Raw genomic sequence first — 26,668 nt, forward strand, 5'->3', positions numbered from 1 at the left:
AAATAAAGTAAAATATATTAAAATAAAATAAATAAAATAAAATAAATTAAACTATAATAATATAAGGACTATCATTTACTTTTCGATATCCCTATACCCCATCTCTCACAGGGCTCAGTCCTGGCCAAGAGTGGGAGGGATGTACTATTCCATCTCTTGCAGGGCTCAATCCTGACCAAGAGTGGGAATGATGTGATTAGTTCATATTGGTACGCAATCTGGCATGGTAGTGTCCATTTCTTCTTGTCTTTCTTTTTCCCCTCTCTTCCATTTTCCTTCTTCTTCTTTCTTCCCTTCTTCCCTCTTTTCTCCTTCTTTCCTCTCTTTTCTTTCCTCCTGGATATGTCCTTGTGTGTACCATTTCCTATACACTCTAGATATTCCTTTGGCTCAGGCACTGGCAGATTCATCTGGTCTTGTTAAGCCTGGCACTTGTGATTTATGGTACATACAAAGTTTATGTCCATTGTTATGGTTCTCTGAGATGTTAGGATTGTAGGTAACATCAACATGCTTTGTTCTCATTGGCACATAACCTCTTGTAGGTGAGAGTGCTGTAATGCCTGGAACTTGGACACTGGGGATGTAGGTCTGTATCTTGCCCCTTGGTTTTATTTTTGTTGTTTTCAATGTCATAGGCATTACATTTGTTCGTGCAATACTACTGTGATCTGGGATTATTCTTCACCATTACCTATACACTCTAGGTGTTCCTTAAGTTCAGGCACTGACAGATTTACCTGGTGTTGGTGAGCATTGCTCTGGTAGTTTATGGTTCTTCCGTAGGTTATGACCATTTCTATGGTTCTCTGGGATGACAGGTCTGTGGTCATTAATCCTGTCCAAGAGTGGGAAGGCTGGAGTCTGGACGGTATTGTTCTATCAGGATACGGCATTGTCCATTTCTTCTTTACTTCCTTTTCCCCACTCTTCCATGTTCCATCTTCTTTCTCTTCTCTTCCTTCCTCTTGGGCATAATCTTGTGTGACCCAACACCCATTGTTTTGCCGTAGTGTGCTGGCACATGTGCAGTTGTTTGGCCACGTTCATCGGTGATTTTCCTCCTCTTTCTTTCCTTTTTCTCTTTCTTCTTTCTTCTGCTCACTTCGCTTTCTCTTCCTCTCCTTCTTCATCTTCTTCTTATGGCTCATATTGTTTGCAAGGTATGCATACTGTGATGTCTGGGATCTGGTCATTGAGAGTTTACATATAAGGTTTATGACCACTGTTGAGGTTCCCTAAGAAGGTACTATTGTAGTCAACATGTATTTTCTTAATGGCGCTAAACTACTTGTGTGGTAAGTGCTCCGTGTTGTCTGAAACATGGGCACTGAGGATGTAGTTCAGTACCATGCCCTTGAATTTATTTTTGTTGTTTTCCATGTTGCAATCATTACTTCTTGTTATTGTCATATTTCTGTGGCATAGGGTATACTCTGCATTTCCCTTACTCACTTGTTGTGTCTTAGACTTTTGCCATGTTGGGGTTGACTGGTCTTTTGTTCCTGGTACTGTTTATTATGGTACATGTACAGTTTATGTCCATTGTTATGACTATCTGAAATGACAGTGCTGCAGTCAGCATGTATTCCTTTTTATTGTGGTATTTTTAGCATGGGTACTGAGAATATATATCAGTCCCTTTCCGTAGGTTAGTCTCCATCCATGCTGTGTCCTCTCTCCCAATTTTAGGTATGGGCTTGTGTGTTGCCTCTTGCTTTACTCCGGCATACCGAGGAGGGTTCTTCTTCTTTTGAATGCACTTGTTGCAAAGTTTACTAATGCTTGAAAGTTATCTGGTGATTCCAGCACTTTGGGGAAATCCTCAGTGTGATACACTTCTGTTACAAGCTGGAATGGTTGTCTCAGGTCTGTGTAGTTTATGCATTCGAGCATTATATGTTGTACGGTTTCCAGTGACCCGCATCTGCAGTTGGGGGAATCAGCCAGCCCCAGAGCATGCAGTCTTGCATTTATGCTTCCATGACCCGACAGGAGGAAGGTAGTATATAAATCTGGGCTCAACCAGGGTTTATTGTTTTTATTTATTTCCTGTGCCAGGGGGATGAACTGGTATGTTGTTCTCCCTTTGGTGTCTTCTCTCCATTCTCTTTGCCAGTCTGTAATGAACATTTCTCTTAATCTTCTTTTTTCTTCCTTATCTGTCTCATTTGGATCTGTTGTATATTCTCCTAGGGAATGTGGGGTTCCTTGTCTTCTATAGTATTTTAGATATACCTGTATAATTTCATATGTTATTGGTATTTTACCACATATTATCTGGAGTGCTGATGTAGAGATGGTTCTACATGCTCTGGAGGAGGAGGCCAGCAGGAAAATTCTCTGTGCCTGCATTAAGTATTTTTTTACTAGGCAGTGTTTAATGCTGGGTGCCCAAGCACCTGCTCCGTAGCATATAGTGGGTAGGAATAGACATTTGTAATACATTGCCAGTGTAGATGATTTTACGTTCCACTTTTTCCGGGCAATTCTCAATAATTTTCCTGTTAATTGTTGGGTTTTATTTCTTAGATATTTTGCGTGCTCTACAAAGTTTAGTTTCTCATCTAGTATGACTCCTAAATACTTGTATGTGGATTCCCTACCTATACTCTGTTCATTGATTTTTATTAATGGGGGCCTGTTTCTGTTGAGTTTTCCCTTAAAAAGGACTTGTTTTGTTTTTTCTGCAGACAATTCTAGTTTGTTTGTTGCACACCAGGAGATTAGATCATTTAAGGCCTCTCTTGCTCTGGTTTCCAGCTCAAGCCGTGAGTTACCCTGTAGGAGCAGAACAAGATCGTCTGCATACCCTATTTTAGTTATTTGGGGGAAATCTTTTGCGAGCCACTCATCAAGGACCATGTTCCAGCAAACTGGGCCAAGAACAGATCCCTGTGGGCAGCCGCGGGTCACCGGTCTTGTTACGGAGCATGCTCCACTTGAGACCACAAGGTGCCTGTTTGAGAAGTAGTCTGTAATTAGACGATAGATCGGAATTGAGACCTCTGCCTCTCGAAACCTTGCCAGCACACTTTGCCACCATAAGGTGTCAAAGGCACCTTTAAAGTCTACAAAGAGACCTAGGACATAATTAAATTCCGATGAAGTGATAGTATTAAGAACTTGTTTGATAGCTCCCACAGCTGACTTGCCAGGGGTGAAGCCGAATTGGCAGTGTGAGGAAAGATTTTTTTTGGTATAGTATTGTAGGAATCTGCCTACTATTAGTTTTTCTAGGACTTTGCCTATGACAGGAAGTAGGGCAATGGGGCGGTAGGAGGAAGCTAAGTTGGGGGGCTTATCAGGGTGTTTAATGAGGACTTTAAGGTTTGCTGTTTTCCAGGGGGCAGGAAAGGTGCCCTCATGTAGACATGTGTTGAAGAGGATTTCCAGTACTGTGCTATTTGTTTTCCACAGTCTCTTCATTATTGCTACCTCTATCAGATCTAATCCTGGGCATTTTCCATCTGTGAAGGAGAGTATTGCTGCATTTATTTCCTCATGTGTGAAGTCATCCTCTCTATCTGTTGCTTTGTAAGTCAGGTGCTGAATTCGGATGGTTGTCTGTCTGGGGCTTTCAGGGTTTGTTATGTCCTGCTTTATTAACCCATCCAGGATTTCATTTATTGTCTGTTCCCATGTCAGTGTTTCATTGTTTGGGGAGCTTATGATTGAGGAGAATACTTCTCCCGGGCGTATTTTCTCAAATACCAGCCTATAGACCAGGCCCCATGGGTCTTTTCCCATTGTGTCTTCGACCAGTCTTTTCCAGGCTAGTTGTTTTTCCCTGTGTATTTCGTTGCAGTACCTGCGTCTTGTCTCTTTGTATATATCTTGAAGTCTGTCAATTTGGTCTTGTGGTCTGTGTGTTCTCCTGGCTTTCTTTAAATCTTTCCTAGATATTTTAACTGATCTCCTTAAGGATGTCAAATCATTAGTCCACCAAGGCACCTGGTTTCCTCTTCTCTTTTTTTTCTTTAATGTGACGTCACATATTTCTGTTAGGAGTAACCTTACTTTTTCCTCTAGTTGTTCTGCGGGCAGTTGTTTCAATGTATCTATGAGACTACTGGTGAATTTATCTGAGACCTGCTTGTCAAACTTGTCCCAGTTTACATTTTTTGTTTTGTATCTGGGAGACTCCTGGGGGATTCTGTTACCATGAGAGTTCTGCATTGTTGTATAGGTGAAAGTGATCACTGCATGGTCACTTGTTGACCAGGATAGGTGTACTGCCCAATTTTTTATCGCATTTGCAAGGGAGCTACTGGTGAGGGTCACATCTATATATGATTCTCCTGAGGCCGAGGAGAAGGTTGGCGGGTGTCCTGGAATATTATGTACTGTCAAGTTTTGTGAGATAATTAATTCCTCCAGTAGTTCTCCTTTTGTATCTCGGTTGGGGCTGTTCCACAATGGCGATGATGCATTGGCATCCGCCATTATTATTATTCTTTTCCCAGGAAGAGTATTTAGGAGAGCCTCCATGAAATTTAAGTATGGGGCAATATCCTGGTTTCTGCCTGGGCATCTCATGTAAATTGTAGTGGCATATATCTGCCCACACGGGCCCTCCAAGCAGGCTGTTGCTGCATACTTTGTGCATAGGCTGTTTATTTTGGTTACTGTTATGGTCGGGTTCATCACCGCAAGTGCAGCCCACACCCTTGTTACAGCCCCTCTCCCAACTCCGTCAGTTGAGGGTTCTGATTGGACTATCCTTGCGTTGTGTGGCAGTCCTTTGACCTTGTCCCTGTAATTATAGGGCTCCTGTAGGCCAAGGATATCAAACTGTTTGTCTATTGCTAGTTTTGCTAGCTCTGAGATCACTGAGGCCGAGCGTTGGCAATTCAGTTGACAGAAGGTTATATTTTCACAACTTGTGTTGTTATTGGGTGTATTATACATAATTGGTCTTTTGTTTAGTGAACTCTTGGGCCCTTACAAACTCCGGGCATGTGTGATCTCTGTAATTGTGATTGCTGTCACACTTCCTTTGTTTACAATTTGGGCATGTTGTTGGCCCATCTGGCTTAGGGCAGGCGGTCTGTTGGTGCCCGACTTCGCCACAATGGCCACATGTATGCCGAGTGGTCAGGGGCGGAATGCAGTACCACACGCTCTTTAAGTAGACCAGGGTTCAAGCCTCTGACTGCTAAATACGGTCGATCTGCCAACCCTCGCTGGACCAGCCTGGCAGATTATGGTCCATTTCCCTCAACATGAATCGTTGAGGAGACTTCCATCCTGCAGTGAGTTGATAATGGCTGCAGTTTCCCTGTTGTTTTCTACCACACACTAACAGTTGTCCAATATGACATTCAAAATCAAATCTCCGTGAAAGTCCCTTAACTCTTTCCTATAATCTCTACTTGCCACATCATCACTGTCATTAACGTAGTCTTGCAAATTTCGACATCTGGTGCGCTTTCGTCCAGTCAGAGGGATATCATTACCTTTGGTAGGGTGGTGTATTCTCAATGATCTTATTGTTGAAAGTACCAAGTTGTACTTAGTTGCCATAATGCGAATATTATGGCGTTTTACAGTTTTGTTGCCAATGCCTTTATATTGTTCTCTATAAAATGGGTCAATGTGTCGGTTTTACTACTTTTTCTGCATTACAACCTTAAACTAGTTTTAAACGGTGTAATTTACTCCACTTACTGCCTTTCGAAATTAGAGGCAACGCCCAATGATAAATAGGCCAAGAAATTATCGCCTCCTTATCCTATTTGTATAGAAACATTTTACCTCCTCCTATTGTAGTTAGCACTTCTTAATTCACTAAATGTTTCTCTGCAATGAAAACGTTTTCTGTGTAGCCTAGATTTTACGGTATCCCAAACAAAGATTCACCGTATGAAAATGGTGAAAGAAAGAAAAATCATTTGGGTAAATCAGAAATGAATAGTCAAAGCCCTTTGTGTGTTCCTAACAAGCATTGGGTGAAGGGTATCTGGGTGGTAAACTTCGTTCTACCCGCTGAGCATCACTCTACTACAAGATTATTCACAGTTGGATTGCCCTCGTAGATAGGACAGTTGGCAGGATCAGCGTCCACCCCATACGGACTGGGAAAGACCCGAGTTGGAATCCCGTCAACGACGGGAGGAATTTTTATAGGCATTTTTCACAACCTGGCTGAGTTAGTCTGTCTCAGGCGAGGTAGTGTGGTTTTTTTCCTCCCGGAAACTCGGGATTTTCGCACATAAAACAGAAAATCGACCACAAAACACACGCAGTTTACATGGAACAATATGTCCTTAGTTGCCGATGCTACTAAAACCCAAGAAGAATAACAACAAAAGTAGAACAGTTGGATTAAATATAGTGACTAATGCAAGCGATCTATTTTATATTTAATCATTATAATCGGCATCATATAATGAAGTAATATAAAAAGCTAATGCTTCTAATATTGGAATTAATTATTCCATCGAACTATATCTGCAAAGGTTCAAATCGCTTTGCCATTCGCAACACTTGACTGCTTCATCAAATCCTCGCAATACGCTTGCGTTAGCAATTTTAAAAGGTGACGTTAATAAAATATAAAATTTGACATTGGTACGCTGCTAAAACAGACATTTACACTTATGATGACAAAAAATAGATGTGCCAAGCCTTATTTTCTGCTCTACAATATGGTCTGCGAAAATTTATGATATACTGTATTTCCAGGACTTTTGAAATGACCTTGTAAGCGCACGAAACAATGGTTTGTCTTTCTCGTAATTTCAAATTGAAAAGTATACCATGAACGTCGATTATCTGGACCAGTTAAGTTTCTAGCAGGTTTGACTCAGTCACTCATGAGAGGTTACTGTACGAGTTAGAAGCATTTTAGGATTACTGAAAGATTCTAAGATGGATTGCAGGATGGCTGCAGGGCAGAAGGATATTCTGCCCTGCTTCTGTGATTAATGGATATTCTTTAGCTGGTGTAACGTCAGAAGTAGGATCTCCCCCCCCCCAAGTATTGGCTGTAAGACTACTGCTTCTGATTTTCATTAACGATGTCGACGAAGAGATAAAGGGCGTGATGTCAAAATTTGCAGATGACTTAAAGATCGGGAGAGTTGTTAATGATCAGTGCCAAGCAGTGCTCCTTCAGGATGACATGAACTGGGTTCAAGAACAGTTAGAATTAGAAAAGTGGCAGCTATGTTTTAATGCAGTGCCTAAGACAGTTGTAATACCGCATTTGGAACAGTGTCCAAGTATGCAGACTTCATCTGAACAAAAGACATTGAGACTCAATAATGAAAGGAGTCCAAAGACCGGCACCTCACATGGTGGGATCGGCAAAAGGGCGACCTCACGAGGAAAGACTTCGATTATGTGGGCTACACAGCTTGGCAACCAGGCACCTTAGGGAGAAGGATCTTATTGAGGTGTATGAGGCTCTGAGACGGTTAAGTAAAATGAATGAGGGAGGAATTAATGTTAAAAAGAATTCCAGAAACAGGGGCCATAAGTTCAAATTACAGGGGACGAGGTTTGGATTACGTTGTAGGAAATTCTTTTAGCCACCGAGTGGCTGATTACTGCAACAAGTTGCCTCCGTTAATTGAGGCGGACAGTTTGAAGAAGTTAAGCTCAACTGGATCGTTACCTACGGAAGGACGAAAGGGCATAATTTATATTTTCTTATCTACTTTGTTTTTTGCCGGTGCAGTAAAAGCCAGTGGCTTCCTTGCACTGTATGGTTAATATCAATACTAAAATTTGTTTCAACAGAGTGTCGAAACAAATATGGTTGTTTCAGCATGTCATATTGCCGGTTCTGTTCAATAAAGGTTCATGAACACGAAGGTACAATGGTTGGAATCTTAAGTGAGGATGGAGTCCTCATTTAAGATTCCAACTCTTATCTCTACAGGTTGCAAATCATTGATAGGACACCATGGGCTTTCATGGCTGCCTGTTTACACTGTTCGGAAAACTTCATATCTGCCCGTATTGTAACTCCCAGATCCCTTTCTTCCTCTGTTTTTAATTTCATTTGAGCTTGCTCTTTCCCAAATGTAAGACCTTGCATTTTGCTGCATTAAAACTTCGCTGCCACTTATCTGACCATCTTTGAAGTCTGCTAAAAAAAAACAATTTCCCCAGGTGAGGACCGAACCCACAACCTCGGTATTACTTAATACTATTTTATAAGTGTTTTTTATAAGTACCGTATTATAGCTGAAGCACTGGATATTACCTTTTGTCATGCGCTGGTTGGAAGAATGAATAGACAATATGGCGAATGCGCAGAAGCGAAATTCTTGCTTTTTTCCCACTTATAAATCATGAATTATTTGCTAACACGCCTGAAATGCAAGGCGCTGCATATTAATTTTTTGAACTCTTCAGCAGTGTTTGCTGTTTCTGCCGTTCAGGACATTGGTGTTCGGAATTCAATTTGTATGAAACTTAATTTCGCCTCTTGGAAATTTATCTTTATGTATTCAATATTGCCAACAAGATTTGTCTGAAATATTTTAAATTAGGCGACATTAAGCGAGGGTTCTGTCCTAGTCTGATTGTGACTGGGTGAAAGTAGCACGTTTCCATGGCATTGCAAAATGCCTACGAACGTATGGTGCTTCCATTAATGACAAAATTAAAGATCTGTAAAATTTATACCATAGAAAAATCTGTAAGATGAGTAACAGTTCCGAAGAACTCCCTTTCTTTGGATTTCCGAATCATTTGTCTCATTAAATTGTACATTTATCTCCACACTCAACGTAAGTTATATAGCAGTGAAATAAAAAGCCGAATTTTATTGGGGATTATTTTTCTATGTGGCTGAAAGCACGAAAAGTTAAGTTAGAGAAATAAAATGAGTCTACAGATGATAGCCATTTATTTAGTTGGTCTTGGGGGGGGGGGTCGAAGTTCGATGTGCAGCACTGGTCAGTAAATGCAAAAAGGATATGGAAGAGTGTTGTGAATCCCAAGTGATGATACTAAAAATGGCTGAATGGGTTTTATAGTTAAGGAATGCCTGTCACGTAAAAAGTGTAGACACTGGCAACGTATAAAGCAAAACACTTCTAGTGAAAAATGCCATGATATTGTTCCCATGAGTTTCTTATAGAATAACGTTTTCGCTGTTCATCATGCATAAAAGCTACCAAAGTATTACAATGCTCTGAATGCAGAATTTCCCCGGATAACACTCAGAAAATCCAGCTAGTTAATATTTTAATTTAACTTTTCGGGACCTTCCCAAATCGCTTCACTGATCGGTTGAGAAGTACTAATCTGATGTGAATGAAATCTTCCTGATTCTAGAAAGATTCCAAAGGTAAGAAGTCGTCACCTTCACGCCATTTTTCAGACATCTTTGTAGTATATCTTCCCGTATCCGGTCCACAGCATTTGTAGAAATGCTGATTGGCAATTTGAATCAGTGAAACAAAGTGTTGATACCCGATTCCTTTGATGTCAAAATAAGCATGAACTTGAATGTGCCAAAATTACTTCCCACGGTGTCAGAATTGCTGTATTTATCTAAGATATACTATTTCGGGATTGACAACGTGCAATCGAGCATTTAGCAACATGGATTGAGCATTTATATGTATATTTATTTTGGCTAATAATAAGGAACTCTTTGATAACACCTTATAGATACGATACAGGATGGTTAGAGTTGGAATATTACTGATCTCGGAACAAAATTCAGACGAAATTACCTCACCGACATGCCAAATAATTGGCCAAAGCTTTCCAATTAATAGATTTCATAAAACACACACGACTGCAGATATTCACTAATTGCAGAATCAACTACGCAAGTCAATTAGAAGCCATTCAACGGAACTTAACAATATTTCTCACCAATTATGGGAAATCCCACTGTAGCTATTTAAATTTAAAAATACTAGAAGTGAGTTACAATGAGAGTTCAGCTTTTTTTCCAGAAGGTGGTCCCAGTTTCTCTTTACTAGGTCTTATTCCCTCTTGGGCAGTACAGTTGGTATAATCACCGTCCTCCCCACATTGACTGGCAAAGACCAGAGTTCGAATCCCATCAGTGACGCGAGCAATTTCACAACGTGACTGCGTTAGTCTATCTGGGGCGCGGATAGCACGGAAACTAGGGTTTTTCTTCCAGCAAATAGCTAATCGACCACCGAATACACCCAATTTACAGACATTATATACGGTGCAATATGGCCTAAGTTTCTTAGGTGCATGAACCCTACAACAACCAACCATTCTCGGTCTTATCCTATGATCCTACCAGAACCCCAAGAATTATTTCATCAACATCATTTACATACTTGATACGGATGAAAAAAATCTCTCCAAATGCAAGCGACTTCAATATTGGCGTTCACGGTGGATCAGGAAGCTTGTCGAGGAATCCAAGACTTTGATTCTTAATGGACTTTTCCAATCCGGTGACTTTCCTCCCTTTTTCAATTGATTTCTTCTACTCCTTCCATTGCGAGTGTCGAAGTTTAAACTCAAAGTGACACCCATCATTTTACAATTTTCTCTTTGCATTCCAGAGGTTACCGTATAGTACTACCCATTTCTTTATAGTGCAATCAGTCAACTGATTCCCACTATTTCCTGTACAAATGCCTTTCATAATACTGCGTATCAATGTCAAGCATCATTGATAAATAAAGTAGCTTATCCCATGCGTTAAAGGGGATTTGTGTATTAAAATAAAATATATCCATGTTGGAAAGATCATTTCTAAGAGCAGAGATCTGCATTTTGTTAACCTTGCATGTAGTTCACTATCTAAATCTATTGCCATCTTCGAGTAAACCTATTACTCGAAATTAAATACAATATTAAAATAATTTTGAAACACTTATGCTAATATTAATAACGAATTATGGGTGCCATTAAGTATTGCAATCAAACATGCAATGAGGAAATTGAATAGGATGTTGATATTCAAAATTAAAATGTGTGATCTCCAATGAACGTCTAACTGTATGTAGGTCATTAAAAGGAGATCATGTGTGTAAAAATTGTATAATGAGTTTTCCATTCAAAAGCCGATTTCCTAAATCCATCATCAACAGGATATGTCTAATAAGAGCGCTGTGGTCGAAGAGAGCTCATTATGAAAGTGCATTATCCAACTCCCTAAGGTACATAAAGATATGTTTGATAACTACTGAATTAAATGGCTTCCTGAAAAATATAAATAACGGATAACAAAGCCAGGGTTTAAGCCTGAATGAAACTTCTTTATAATACCCTCCCATCACCACCAACGTTTGAGACCATGTCATCGTTTCACTGGGGAAAAGGTAACATGGCGAATTTTCCATTCAACCAATACCATAATAATGAAGTTTCCGCTGACTGCTTACGCACAGGGAAATGGCATTCACGCAAATTTCGAAAACTTCACACGAAAAATAATTTAGAAATTAAAAACGTGTCAGGTAAGCATGTACAGGAGGGGATATAATTAAACTATCAAGTCTGGAGGACACTGGAAGAAAGTGGGTAATTGCACAGAATTCAAATCCTGTACAGACGTTATCTAGACCATGAGGAAATGAAAGGCATGACGATTGTCATTGGATGCTTTGTCAAGTCATTTAAAATCAGTGTTATACTTATACAAATCAGATATTGCTAACAGCTGGTTGGTTGGTTGGTGTAGGGTTTTAAGCGTATCAGCAAATTGCCACATTGCGCTGTATATGATGTGTCTGTAAATTGCGTGTGAAAATCCGGGAAAAAAAAACTATGCTGCCCTCGCCTGAGACCGACTAACTCAGCCACGTTGTGAAAAAGCCCATAAAAATTCCGCGCATCGTTAAAGGGATTCGAACGCAGGTCTTTTCCGCCCAGTGTTGGCAGAACGGTGATTATATCAACCGTGCTACCCACCAGGGCCAACGATCAGTGAAAGAACCATAAAAGTAAGCAAAGAACGTCAACATTATATTTGAAATGGGGAACAATACATGTTGGTGCAGCTGTTATCAGAACAATTCCTTGTTTGCCTTTTGAAAACATCCTCGTCTAAAAGGATTGAAAAAAAGGACTTGACTCATATAAGAGGTTTGAGCGAGAGACTTTTTGTAGTGCAGAGGATTGGGATAACTTGAGTGCCGTTACAATGAGCAATAATGCAGAAAATAATTATAAATCCGTTTATTGAAATAAAATCCACTCCTTGAACAGCCATCTGGGCTAGGAGGGTGCACAGGTAATGTACCTACAATTAGAAACAGGTCATATGGCAGTTGCAAATATAAAATTATACACGTTTGAACACAACGGATATATACACTCATGAGCCAAAACATTATGGCCTCCCCCTATCTCCACGGCTGAATGCATCCCACAGCACCTAGGAGTAATGTCACCGATGAGTGCAGCATATATGGTGACGGAACAGTAGTCCCTGTCAATTCGTCAGTACGAAGTCCGCGCAATGGGGAAGGATGACTGACTGATTTTGAACGGATTTTGAAATGATTTGTGGCTTCTTGAAGGTGGAGGTCAACATTTCGAAAACTACAGGCATTGTCGGCTGTTCGAGGGTCGCCTTAGTGAAGTTGTGACGAGAATGGTCCGAAGAGGGATATATAACCATCCAATTTGCCGGGACAGGGAGATCACAACTGGTTGACAGTCTAGGTGAACGGCTATTAGCACTGCTCACGATTCCTCAATTAAAGGCCGACTGTAACCAGGGCGCACAGAGAAACGTTGCCAAGAACATCATCCAGCGGACGTCCTTGTGGATAGGCTTGCAGAGTAGATGACCTGTTCATGTGCCTATGTTGACCGACCGTCACCACCACTGCCTACCGTGGGCACCATTCCTGGATATTGGACGACTGGAAAAGGGGCGCCCAGTTTGATGAATCAAGGTTCCAGCTCCTTTATGGACGGGTGCTTATTTTACGGCGAGCAGCTGCAACCAGACTGCACAGTTGGACGAAAGGAGCCGGCGTCAGTGGTATTAGGTTTGGGAGATGTTTTCATGGACACCCTCATAACCAGATTGTAGCTCGATATTTCTGGACCAAGTTTTGCCCACAGGACTCGTAATGTGCCGGAATGGCTCGAGAATCATGTTCAAACATTTAGTATACTCCTCTAGCCGCCAAATTCTCCAGACATCAATCCTGTCGAAAAATTGTGGGATACGATTGCACAGCATTCGCCAGTCCACGCTAACCTGCTGAACGTACTGACTAGCTGGTCCCGAATACTTGAGGACACCTTTCGCGGTCTGGAGGAGTCGATGCCACACCGGGTGTAAGCCATTATCGCGGCGAAAGGCGGCCCGACACGTTATGATGCTGTGGATATGAGCAGTAATTACACAATCAGTAAAAGGATCACAGTGATATTGCTGTGATATGCCATTTGAATAAATAAACAAAGGAAAAATCAAAATAAAACCGTACACCAATTTTAGCTCTGGATAGTCTATTGTATTAAATTACAGAGAGTTCAAAGACGATGTTGGATATACAGAAATTGCGGATTACAATTAGAACGGGTTCGTGAAAAGGATAGGAGGCCTGTACTCCTACCAGTGTGGGTAGGAGTTTGTACAGGCCACCGAATTTGATTTTTGTAGGGCCTATCCGTGGAGAACTGCTAGGAAATCGATAATATACATTAGAAACTTGGTGGTGCACGAATAGGTACATAGTTCCATAAATACACTTGATAGTGTACCTATGAAATTTGGCAATGCACGGATTAGTGTTCTGTTAAAAATAGTTCAGAAAACAAAGTGATGAACACGTAAGTAATTTTGCTAGATGGTATTAGCCAGAACTAACTGCAAGTCGATGTTCCGATCCAAGTCTTCCAGGATTTGCTTCCTGTATTTCCTGTCATTGTTTAGCTTATTGGGAGAATCAATTTGCAGTGTTTAAATATTCAGCCGTATTTGGTAGGAACATGTCTCTGAGGCAGAGGAGGTTGGTGAGCGTTTACTTATAGCATTTTTTATGCGACTCTAGGGATGATACTTGAGGTTGCAATTATATCATTCACATAATCGAGTTGCATCAAGTTCTTGTTCTGGTGACAGTATACAAGTTACTCGTGTGGAGAGGACCAAGTTGAAATCCTATCGATGATTGAAAGTCTGACTTTTTAAATTAGGGTTGCAGTTAGCCGATCTCCTACAGAGTAGGGGAACGCGTAGCAGGGCAGAGTTGAGATGGAATCCTGGAAGTGGCAGCCAGGTGTGCCAGCTGTCATGGGAGGAAAAACGAAAAATAGCAGTGATTTATCAAACAGTGGGAAGCAGCATTATCTTGTTTGCATGGACTTTTAAAAGTCTTGGCATGACTTATTTTCTTCTTGCCCAAAGTGAACCGGTGGGACAGGTTATTATCAGCTAGTGCTAGAGCAGTTTCGCAAATTGTGGTTAACTGTTCATAAAATGCTGCATAATAACTTAGTGTGCTGACAGTTGTGAACTGAGTGTAGTCTTTTTCGAAGTTAGTGACCCTCGCTTGACCATAGTAATTTGCTTGAGAGTTCTGGACTGCGTAGCTCTGCTTCTCATTGGGCGGTGGTATCGCATGTTGTTGATGGAGAGACACCTGGACACTGGGAAGACCATTTTTTTTTTATGTATCCCTTGTCTGTCTACCTTTACTTGCTAAATGTATTCCTTGATACAGAGTGGGATTCTTAAAGGAAGTTTCTTGCCATATAGAAATGGGCCATTTTACTTTTATATACCCTTTTTTGGCCCAATCCAGCTAAATTCGACGGATTATGTGTACACATCCTACTAGATAAAAGCAATCAATGTAGTAGTATCCATGGATCGCGGTGTGGTGATATGTTATTTTGTTCTTGCTGAATGATTGGCCTCTTCAACACGAAGATAAAGTCACCATACTACGATATTTTATTTATTTATTTAATTTTTTGGTAGACTCTTCCGGTCTGGTATAGACAAATACTACCGTTTAAGTGTACCATGCATAGTAGAGGCCCGTCAGTGTAATGATACGTTGAGTGATTGATGAGTTGTTGAACAATCACCATTTAAACCACCCTGAAAAAAAAAAAAAAAAAAGTAGGACCCACCCGAGTGGAATTTCATTGAAATAGAAAGTGGGAAAAAACAGATAGATAGCTCGTTGGCTGAGAGTCAGTTCTTTCCCTCCCCCCACAAAAATAACTGAATGATCATGCAGAGAAAGCAAACACTAACAAAAGCAGATGGATGATTGCCTAGGAGCGATAACTGGAAGCCCACTGCACAAACTATCCTGCCCACTTCGTAGACATCTCCATTTCTATTTGTTATACTTCAGTAATCTTCCAGAAGCAAACAGGCAATCAAAGTTAATTACAGGTTTACCTAGTATATTCGCTGTTTATTTTCATTTAATTAAATCTTCTAATGGTAAGGGAAAGACGCTACGTTAGTCACCTTCATGATTTCCCACGAAATTCCACTGCATTTTCAATGGTCCTCTCTGGCAGCTCAGTCGATCCAAAAAAGCCCACACACGACAGTTCCGAAGTAAGAAAATGAAAACTTCACTATATAAAATTTCAGGATATCATTTCTACTCTACGAAATTAGTATACTGTATTTATAAATCTACTTTCAAAAATACACTGTCCAGTCAAAACATGTCCTTTCCCCCTACCTAATCAAGTACTCCGTATGGACATCTTGCCACGAACATGCAGTATCTCATTTACTGGTTTTCACCGCAACACGTGTGCCATCAGCGTAAGAACTGCCGATTGCTAAAACACGGGGTGGTTGTAATGAATTGATTGTACAGTTATTTCCTTCAGAGAAATTAGATTTGTGTTTTGCATTGAGATGCAATACTTCTTTTGCAGATTTTAATATAATTTGAAGTGCAATTTTTGGTACAAAAGTTACATTTTTATCTGGAATTTACATTTTCTTCTTAGAACATCGATCCTAAGAAGAAAATGCATGGCTTAAGTTGATACAGTACTTATGTTAAGTTTTAGTAGAGAGCAAGAAACCAATGATTCTTACCTTAAAACTACTTCATTTTTGTTTCGCAAAGCACGTTTGAAAATTTTCCAAAATGGTCAAAAAAGAATTGCAGTATACTTAGATAAAAAAAATATTTACGATCGCGGTGCGGGTCTTTGATAAAACCTAGAATGCAGCAGTGTGAAGGAGAAAGTTGTTTTGACCTGCCTCTCAGGTGTCCTGATAGTATAAAAATGGAGCAAATGTCCCCAAGGAAAGTTTCCGCTGTTGACGACTGTCCTCTCCCCCCACGTGCAATGTCACACTGAATACAAGAAAGTGAGATAGCCTTTAATGCCCCTCGCAGAAGTGAAATTTTGTTCACTTTATCTAATAAAAGCAGGCGAAATTACCCCAAGATCATAACATATTTATCTGCTTTACAAAGCAGCACTATTGAAACATCTAACTCTTAGCACGATAAGTCCTTTCTACTGAAAAGTTGTGATATCAGCTACATCAAACCCTGATACATCACGCTGTCAACAATATCGGGACTCAAAGAAAAGGCAAGCGATTTTAAAGATCAGATTTTAATGCGTACTCTAATTACAGTGTTGTCATGGAACTATTCCTCCAGTTTATGGCATGGCACGGCACACCACGAAGGATGTGTCCAACGCTGAAGAAAGTTCCATTTATGTGTTACTCAGCAGAAAAATTTAATTAGAGATGACCTCTGGTAACCCTCAGAGGTATTTATTTTATTGGTGTAAATGTATTAATCAAGCAGCAGAGACAGGACATACATTTATAAACAGGTCATCATATACACTGTGTAGCCACTTCATTAGGTACAGCTACCATTTATATTTCACGAAATAGCCATTCAGTAGTTATTATAAAACAGGTGGACAGATACTACGTATGGATGCTATGTAGGCTCGTTGTGAGAATGAGCAAGACGAAAGACGATGGGTTTAGATCGAAAACCATGCATTTTTCAACATAGACTAGCATCCCTGTGGTGCAGTTTCGATAATTTGTTGAGACAATGCTAAGTATCTAACTTTTTGAGGACTAAAAGGTACGACCAACTCGCTATTAGTAAGCTATATCTAAAGTGGCCACTCCGTGTAAAACAGAATTGTATAATCAACAGACAGTGTTTGAGTATGGTACTCTCTAATTAAATTTCAAAAGATGCACTGAGGTCCAGCTCAGACATTGAGTGGAGGAGTCATGCGGCAAGAGAGAAAGATCACTGAGAAGAGCATGGTTGAAAGTTGCTAAGGGTTTTTGCTTACAGAGTTGGGCTATGGAGAACTGAACTGATCAAAAATCTGTTGACAACTGATATTGTATTGGCTGGAAAATTCTATCAGTGCATACGATGACACTAATTGAAATGAACTAATTATTGCTTGTAAGTGTGAGTGTCTCTTTGCAAGGGCTGTGGATCGGGAGTGAGAAGTCGGATTGGTGTCTAGTGGTTAGATTTGGCCGTTTCTGGAAGTGATGAACTGCCTTAGATGTCACTGTGTAAACTCACCACAGCATGTACAACTGACGGCACACTACACGAATTTATTTATTTATAAATAAAGTAAATAAATAAAACCTATGCAACCTTTAAAAATATAAGAGAAGAATATTTTATACGATTCAATCCATACAATAACTATTTTCGGCTTAGTTAATGTGCTTAAATGTTTCATCTTAAGCTTCGTTGGGCTCTTAATAATTTTGCAACTAAACTATACATAATTAGTGCCCCACGCTCCACTTCATTTTTCCATTGTATTTTAATTCTTTACTTGCTTTTACTTAGCGAAACGAGTCCCAACAAAATGTCTACTTCGTGTGTTGACTTCACCTAAGAGTTACTTAGGTGAAGTCAACAAAACTTTTATTATTGTTAGCCTATTTTGCAGGTGGCGCTTCAGTTGAGTTCCAGTTACGTATCATTTCTTACTCATGTATCATTTATGCATACAATACATGCAATTTAGAATGGGTAGCAGTTCGATTGGTTATATTTTGCCAAATTATCGATAGTGCATTCTTTCGAACAAAGACACTAGTACGTTCATTGTCCCAAATACCTTTTAACTATAGTAGCGTGAGATAATAATTTCATGCAGCGTTAATGCATAAATGATAATTCCACGCAAAGATGTTTTTATTTAACTCAAATTCTGGTGTCAGTAACCTCAGGCGCATTCTCAACTTGCAGTCGGTAAAGCGGTCAGTAACCTTTTGCAAAGCCAGAAATAAGTTTTCTTACGCTATCGATGGATATAGATATACACGGATCTCTACGAGTATTTTTTTTATAAAATAAATACGAAAAATTGCGTATAATTTAGTTTTCTAGTGAAGTGCATAAACAGGGTGTCTGCTAAATCACTGCCTATTTTTAAATTATCGTAACTATGATAAAACCTATTGAGGTTTTTGACACTATTTTAATTCCACATGTGCCTCAGCATTTTCGACGATTTTCTTTAAAACGAATGGGTGAGTTCGATACCGCAAAAAAAAAAAAAAAAAAAATTACAATGTCTGTGCTTGTTGATTCCAGTTCATCCAAGTTGCGTGGTTTTTAAAACAGTAAAACTCGTCCTTGGCCCGTACCCACATATATAAATAAATAAAAAACACAGTGCCCAGGTCAGCATTGCATGTAGGACATTGATGCACACCACGTCTGCCAATTCATCGCCCTGGGTAATTATGTACGGACATAATTTTCAAAATGATGGGGTGCTCCATCCTGCATAAAATTAAGAGTTTCAACGTTGTCCCACTGTGAAATAACTGGCCACACACGATCTTGCAAATTTCGAAGCATCTTTGGGCATTGCATCTCGCAGAATGAAAGGTCCAACGTCTGTGGATGATGCGATACCACACCAGACCTTTGGATTACCCTCAGCCTTTTCAACACACACTTACGGATTTTCTGCTGCCCAATAACGGCAGTTGTGTCGATTAACAAAATCGCCAATGAAACGGCCATCACTCGAAAACAATGTTATCAAACAGCTATGGCTACTCTTTGTTCCACCAACATATTTTTTCAAATCCTATCTTCCTGTTTTAGTCATCAGGAAACGGTTGCTGGCGCCTCTGTAGCCAGGACAGGGGCAGCAGTGGGTAGTACACGATTCTTGATTAGACCGAGGTTCGAGCCCGTGACCACCAAATACGGAGGATGCGGAAAGGTCAGGGAATGACCACCGCATATCCCCGGAGCAATATGGCCTTAGTTGCTAATGCTCCTAAAAACCAAATAACAGCAATAACAATAAACAGTTGCTGAATGTGATGTGGGTTCCATGGTTTTGAAAGAGTTCTTTCCTGAGGATTGTCGCAACTGCATGAGAGGAGAGTCCACTTTTACGAGCTCATTCACGCAATCATTTCTGTGGGCTCCTTGAGAACATCTGTCATTGTCGTAATGTTCTCTAGTGTGAGGCTGATGTCCTTCCTATCGGAGACTCAGCCTGTTGTCATTAACTTCTGGTGGAAATTGTTTATTTTCCCCTTCACCACCTCTGAGCTCTTGTAAAAACCCTGTAGCTGTCTGCAATTTTGTCTCTGTCTTACACACTCAAAACTGGAGGCATGATTCACCTGTAAAAGAAACTTAACATCTTACTAAATCTCAAACAATGAATTATTTAACGTTGGTTTCTTCAAAATCGGATAAAAAATAAGTTAAAATAATTTAAATGGGAAGTTACCCTTACGTTTGTTGATAATTGTTAAATCTCTTTGTACTACCCCTTCTATATTTACTTATCCTAATAAGGATAGTATGTAGCCATTTCCTGTTTACGTTATTTATTCAGGTATTGTTATCTTTTAGAATTTATTAAAATCCTGTCACAAAACATTTTTTAACTAAAATATTTGTAGGTCCAGGCTATCGGAGCCTTCACTTTATGAAAAACATGGAAGTTTTAAAACAATAAGGCAAAAGAATTCAATTTTATACCGTCTACTTTTTCATTTTGGAAGACCCAAATCGAAGAAAACATACGAAAAAAAATTGGGGTCAGTAACAAAACAGGTCTCGTAACTCTATATACAGTATTTATATATAAATAACACACACCTTGAGGAGTTTGTTCGACTGGTAATGGCTTGGAACTCCCACATAAAAAGTTGTTCCTGTGTTTTCGATACGTCTTGAATGTCATCATTTTGTTGTACCGTCATGTTCACGGTTCACCGAAAACAACTGGAGAAGAACTAAAACGGTGTTTACGTTTGGAATTTGGGTGTTGCATAAAATAGCTTCCGTACTTTTTTCTTACTTTCGTAATCAGACTTTTCAGGTACATGTAAAGGTTTCCATGCATTACAAAACAGCATAATTGTTAATTCGATTCCACCGCTAGTTTTTAGTGGGACCGAAAAATGCCAAGATCACGTGTGTAAAACATGGCTTGCTGGCTGTTTTTACTGGCCCATGAAATTGGATAAAAACTTCAGTGGAACACTGTCACAGCTAAGCTTTAAAAAAATAAATAAATATTCCGAAATTCAGAATAAGGCAGTACTGTTTAACAAGGACCTCGGGAACAATGCGCCGAAAACTATACCATTTTCTAAATCTGATGCCCACCAATTAGTTTCCCCTAATTTTGAGATACCAACATCAACCAGGAAGCCTCAACGTCTAGCGTAATGGGGAAGGGTCAGAATTAAACAACAAATTGCTAAATGTACTACAAACAAATCAGTTGTGTAAGAAACTTTATTTACTTGGTGTAATGAAAAGTTCCGGAACTGAATTAATATTTTGCATTGCAAGTGATGGAATGGATCTTCTTCAAAGTCTTCTTCTTATGGATCTTCTTACAATACTCCGATTCCACTGCTTATGGAACATCTGGATGCATTAATTCATCTGGAATTGTTAATAGTTCCTGTGTCGCGTCTGAATAAGTTCAGTCGCGGTAAATCGGTGACCTCTTAAGAGGGCTTGAAGAGTGGGTAAAAAAAAAAAAAACCTCGGTGCTAAATCTGATAAGTATGGCAGATGGGGGGGACCACAGTGATAGAATACTTTGCAAGAATTTCTTGAATGGAGTGTGCAAACGCACAATTCCCTGAAGCCGTTCTCTTCCAACGCCACTGGACAAGCCTCAGGGAACTGTTTTGTAGTATTCTTGATTCACTCTTTGACCATGCAAAATAAATTCATAATGAACAATGCCTTCCAAGTTGGGAAAAAAAAGCGACAAACATGAACTTCATTTCACTTTGTCTTACATTGAGGATACTGGAGCTTTATTTCCGGATCATAGCCATACACCTACTATTCGTATCCAGTAATGATATAAGAAAAGGTGTGGGTAGCTGCACGTTCGAGAAGATCCTGATATGTGAGAACTCGCCGCCCTTTGTGATCATCAGTGAGGATGCGAAGCAAAAAAACTCTTGTTAAATTGTCTCGCCCGTTAAGAAATACCAGTTTCGCTAGCAACCTTCGGATAATTAAACATCCATCACTCTTGATCAAAGTGGTTGAATCATTGGTTTTCAAAGTTGAATGGTGGCAGGAGTAGGATCACCTTCGATGGATAAGCCGTTCATCTTCAAACTTCGCGAATCACTGAAGTCTTAGAACGAGACAGTCTTCTCCAAAAACTGTTTTTATCATCACGTTGGGTTTCCTGTTGCTTTTCCCTAATTTGCTTCTTTTTTTATTTTATTTTGTACGTTGGTTGGTTTCTGTTTTATTGGCGCAAAGCCAAATGAAGCTATAGTGCACCACGACCAGATTTTGTGTTACCAGGACTCAAGTCATATACAAAATGCATCCAAAAAACGCACATTTTGGATGTATTTTAAACTTTAAAATTTTAGTACGCATGAAAGATTAAGCTAATCGTGGCAAGCTGTTTGTATTGATAAAAGACCACGGGTATATTAAGAGGGAAGCGATTGAAATCTAGGGACCATCTAGCAGGAGCTGACAAAATGAATAGTATCAATGAGATTTCAGGTGGCAGAGAGGGGCAGCGTTTTCTTGCAGTTTAAAGAATAATAAAGGAAGTTTTTCTTTTTGACTTTTTTTTTTTTGCAATTTTCCTTACTGTAACCAACGTAACCAAACTTGGCATGGTGCTCTCTCTCCTCTCCATTTTGACTTCGTGTTACTTCCCCTTGCTGGATCCGACACAAAAGAGCGACCTAAAGTGTTTCTTAAATGATAACAAACCTTAAACAAGAGAAAGGCGATCCCAAAACCAACCTTGTACCTGGGTCCTAATGCTCACCAATTAAAACTGTAGGTCCCTTTCACTGGTAATAGTATGACCGAGAAAATTAATCCTTTTATTAACGGGACAAGAGAATAATGAATCATTTGTAAATAATTGAAAAAACTGCAGATTAACTACATTAAGCGTTAAACTGCGTTGCATGATTTGGTCTTTACATTTTAACATTACTGTGTTAGCTATTCGAGAAGTAGATTTCGTATATTTAATATAAATCCAAATACATCACCCCATAAAGTGAACAGTAAACCCTCGATTTAACGGACCCAGATGTAACGAATTTCGGATTTAACGGACCGGACAAATAATAATACAGTAATGTACATATTAATCTCGACCATATATATATATATATTTTTTGTTATACAAAACTTCAGTGTTATTATTAATTAATAATAATTACCTACTTTTATTTTTATAATCAAATTCAGGAAATTGTTTTTTATTCTTTCTGAAAACGTGTTCAAATAGCTGTTTTCCCAAATTACAGATAAGAGCAGGCGGTGACTTGCGAGCTGAACGTGACTCGGGACACTAAACTGCAGGTCTACCGACTCGCTTTGTTTCGGTCTCAGTCTTCAAGCTTTTGTGCGGTCAGGTTGTATACAGAGTGTTTCTGTGATTTCTGAATTGTGACTTTATTTAATAAATAATTTTGCAATCCTTACAATTCAAAATGGCATCAAGTGATAGAGAAGTTAAAAGCAAACGTGAACTTAAATGTGGCACAGAAAGTAGAGCTAATTGAGAAATTAGAACAAGGCGTCTCAGTAGCACTAGCACGTGTTTGTGAAATTCACGGCGTAAAAAAACAAACTGTTTCTGATATCTGTAAATCAAAGGCCAAATTGCAACAATTATATTTTGCAGTACTGTATATTATATTAAACCATTTTTTTTACATTAAGAACAATAAAAAATGCCCCCCAGGTTACATCGATTTAACGGACACCCCTATTAGTCCGTTAAATTACTCTAATAATTGCTTTGTTAATATTTTAACAATTTGTAGAAATAACATTCCCGAAATAGTGTGGCTTTTGCTCAAATGATTAGGTTCTGCGTTGCGTGAAAAAGCTTGATCGTATGATGAATGCTTGTGGAGGCGTGGCAATAAGACCTTATTAGTATTCAACGATCAAACTCTTAGTGTGCTGATTTCAATATGCGATCACTGGGGAGAAAAGTGGAGGATAATTATTTTTTTTTAAATGCTCACCTTATAAAAACTCCATTAGTTTCCCGAGCAAGCTAAACTTAGTGGTCTGTAATTACTCACTTCGCTCTTGATCTTCCTTCGTGAAGAGCAAAGAAACATTTTCACATCTTCATTCTGAATCCAAGGATGCTCTTATAATTATGGCTAAAGGTTTGCGTCATTTACCACTGATAATGCTAATGCATAATTGAATAGATTCTATCAGTCGAGGTGCCTTAGGTACCTGGACTGAAGAATCTTTTAACTCCAACAATTTCTTCCACCTTCCTCTGCTTTCATAAAATCATTTAGCTTCCAGTCAGAATTTGGCATATTCCTAGTATTCCTATCCATAAAAACTTATTCACACTTAAATGTAGATGCAAAACATTAGTTTTTCATAACCCTGAACAGGATCATCAATAGTTACTCTCTTCACATAATGGACGACCGAGGGGTTCATCCCTTTCCTTCTAGTATTAACAAAAGCAAAGGATTCTTTGTTATTTTTATCTTATTCTTAGCCAGTATTTTTAAATCTGCCTTAGCTTGGCTAATCCCCTTATCTTATCTGCTGTCAGTCTCATCAGACATCCATTGAGTTCTAAACCTTGAACACTATCTCTCAGCTGGTATAAACATCCTAGTAGCTTCTACAATTACTTTCTTGAATGCTTCCCATTTAGAGTTTATAGTTGGTCCCAGGGAAATTAGTTTAAAAACTGCGAGACCATTGTAGTCACATTTCCGAATCTTTCCTTCAATCCCACATCAATACATGATCTCAGCCAGCTAGCGGTTGCTTTAGTTGAAGATCCTTAATGCATGAACAATTATTGCTAATAATCCGATCAAGATTAGCTTTCTTTCATTGCCGTTAATGCTAATATGGAAAACAGTTTAGCATTAAATCCAGAAATTTTCTGCCACTGTGTAAGTGACCAAATCCACAAGTTTCAGTCAATACAGTATTTGGGAAGTTAAAATCCCCCATTATTAGGGGATTTTAGATTACGGGCTACTTAACCAATGCCATAACTGTACCCCATCTCCGCAGAATACTGACTACACCTTGTACTCAGTATTCTGCATCCATATTTTATATCTGAGGGGGTTAAGAGAAATACGCATTTGATGACTTAACAATACTTCAAATTCGTTTGTTATGCTCCTAGTATTAGTGTACCAATAAGCACACTAATGTGGTTGCCTATTTTTTCTGTTAACCCCCCAGATATTTTTTTTTTGGTCCCTCAAGAAACCACAGCGGGCCTTGTAATATATTTGAGATGAATGTGATATCTCGACTCCAGAAACTGTCTTTGAAGACAGTCGAGCTCACGCTGTATCTATTTGTCTTTGAAGACAGATACAGCAAAAGATATAGAAAGGATGGGGAGGGGGTGAAAGTGAGCCATCGAATTCAACCTGACAGTATTTAGTAAGGTTCTTATAGTATCGTCGTTTCTGTGATTTGTGAATACTAGTGCACACAGACATACGCAAAGGGAAGAAATCAGGAGAATAAATATTGGAAAACGTTTATACTTATAAACCCTTTTCCGAATAAAGTTTCAACGTAAATACCAAAGAAAGTTGCCGACGTGTCCACTTTAAGTTTGACCCATTTTATGACAAACAAATTACCGTATATTCTGCCATAAAAGTCCACCTTTGAAGCATCAAATTGTCTAAAATGAAACAGGCAACAAGAGCAATGATGTCACCTATGCCTGTAGGTTTTATTTTGGACTTGTACTTAAAGTTCTGCAGAAGCTTAACGCTTTGTTTACAGTTTATTTTGCAGTTTGATAAAATGTAGTTTTAGACTTTTAAAAGATTGAGCAGAAATAATTGAGAAGTAGATTACGTGTCCATGAGATACAAAATATTATTGTAGAAGGGGGGATCGACTTAGACGCTGAAATATACGGTAACTGCATTTAGACTCTTCTTAAAGATTCTGCTGTAATCAGAAGTGGTACTGCCATCACAAACCATTTTATTTTATTTTTGAGAAGATGCAGCTGTCTTTTAAAGAAATCCTCTCCTAGAGGAGCTTCCTAGGAGTTTGTCACTATTTAGAGTTCGCAGTTTATTTATTTTCCGCAAGGTGACCTACAGTAGACCTACTTAACCAGGACAAGGCTGATCCAAGCACTTGTAACATTATCTGGGTCATCATACTAAATTCTAAATCAATGGTACTCCTTCAACTCCAAAATACTTGATTATAAAACAGCCATACGTCATTAAAATACTATTGAATTACGTAATGCCTCAACAGATGCCAAGGAAGGAAAATAAAGGAAACATTCCGAAGCAGGACAAATCACAGTTACTTACTTTTTCTTTGATTACAGTTTCTGGAAGCAGAGTGACAACAACCCCACAAGCGTGTATAAATATTCCACCGCGTAGTAGCGTCTCATATTAAGTCCTCGCCTTTAGGAGATCAAAGTTCGAGAAGTACACCACACAAGCTCATGATTTCAACTGACGAAGAAACGCTCGCCAACCCGCCAGCATGCGATAACCTTACGAGCAGTGAATCACGGGAAACGAAACGTCACCGAGAAGGATATCCGGTAAATGTGCGGACAGACACAGTTCGCTCTTAGAAAGGCGGAGGGAGAGACGCCCGAAGAAGTTTAATAAATACGGTTGTCAACTGTAATCGGGTCAGTAAGGCGAGTTACATGCGCGTATCTCTCACGCATGAAAAAGGATAGCTGGATTTGGGATTTGACATGCTCGCGTTACAAAAATAATTTGCAATTCGAAACGTAAACGGCATGGAAGATTACCTTGCCACAAAACCGGAACTCCATTCACGATCAGAGAAAGGTGTAGAAAAGCCTTTCCTCTGACAGTCACAAAAAAAAAAATATATATATATATATATTTGGCCAATAAGAACGGAAGTGGATGAATCTGTATGAATTCGATTTAAATGAGTAAAAATAAAAAATATATATATTCGAGGAGTATTCCATAAATTATCTACTTAACTATGAAGGAAATTATGAAAAGGCATTTGACTCCATACAGCATAAGGCAATGTTTCGGGCACTGGAAAGACAAGGCATAGATACCCCATAGATTATGATTTTGAAGAAAATATATGAGAACGCTACCTCTTTATTAGACACAGATAGTAGCAAATTTAAAATTGAGAAAGGAGTTCGACAAAGAGACACAATATCTCCGAAGTTGTTTACTTCTGCC

At 39.2% G+C, this 26,668-nt stretch overlaps 1 protein-coding gene across 1 annotated transcript in view; it reads right to left on the reverse strand.

Annotated features, from left to right (window-relative positions):
* LOC150082312 (uncharacterized) overlaps positions 1–25,922 on the reverse strand; it is a 131,259-nt gene extending 105,337 nt beyond the window's left edge. Inside the window, exon 1 of the mRNA XM_090380138.1 lies at positions 25,787–25,922. The gene's annotated coding sequence lies outside the window, so the exon portion shown is untranslated. The remainder of the gene's footprint in view (positions 1–25,786) is intronic.
* Positions 25,923–26,668: the final 746 nt, after the last annotated feature.

This window comes from Mastigoproctus giganteus, chromosome 8 (genome assembly GCF_048544385.1).
Source record: "Mastigoproctus giganteus isolate SK-2022 chromosome 8, ASM4854438v1, whole genome shotgun sequence".
Taxonomy (NCBI): domain Eukaryota; kingdom Metazoa; phylum Arthropoda; class Arachnida; order Uropygi; family Thelyphonidae; genus Mastigoproctus; species Mastigoproctus giganteus.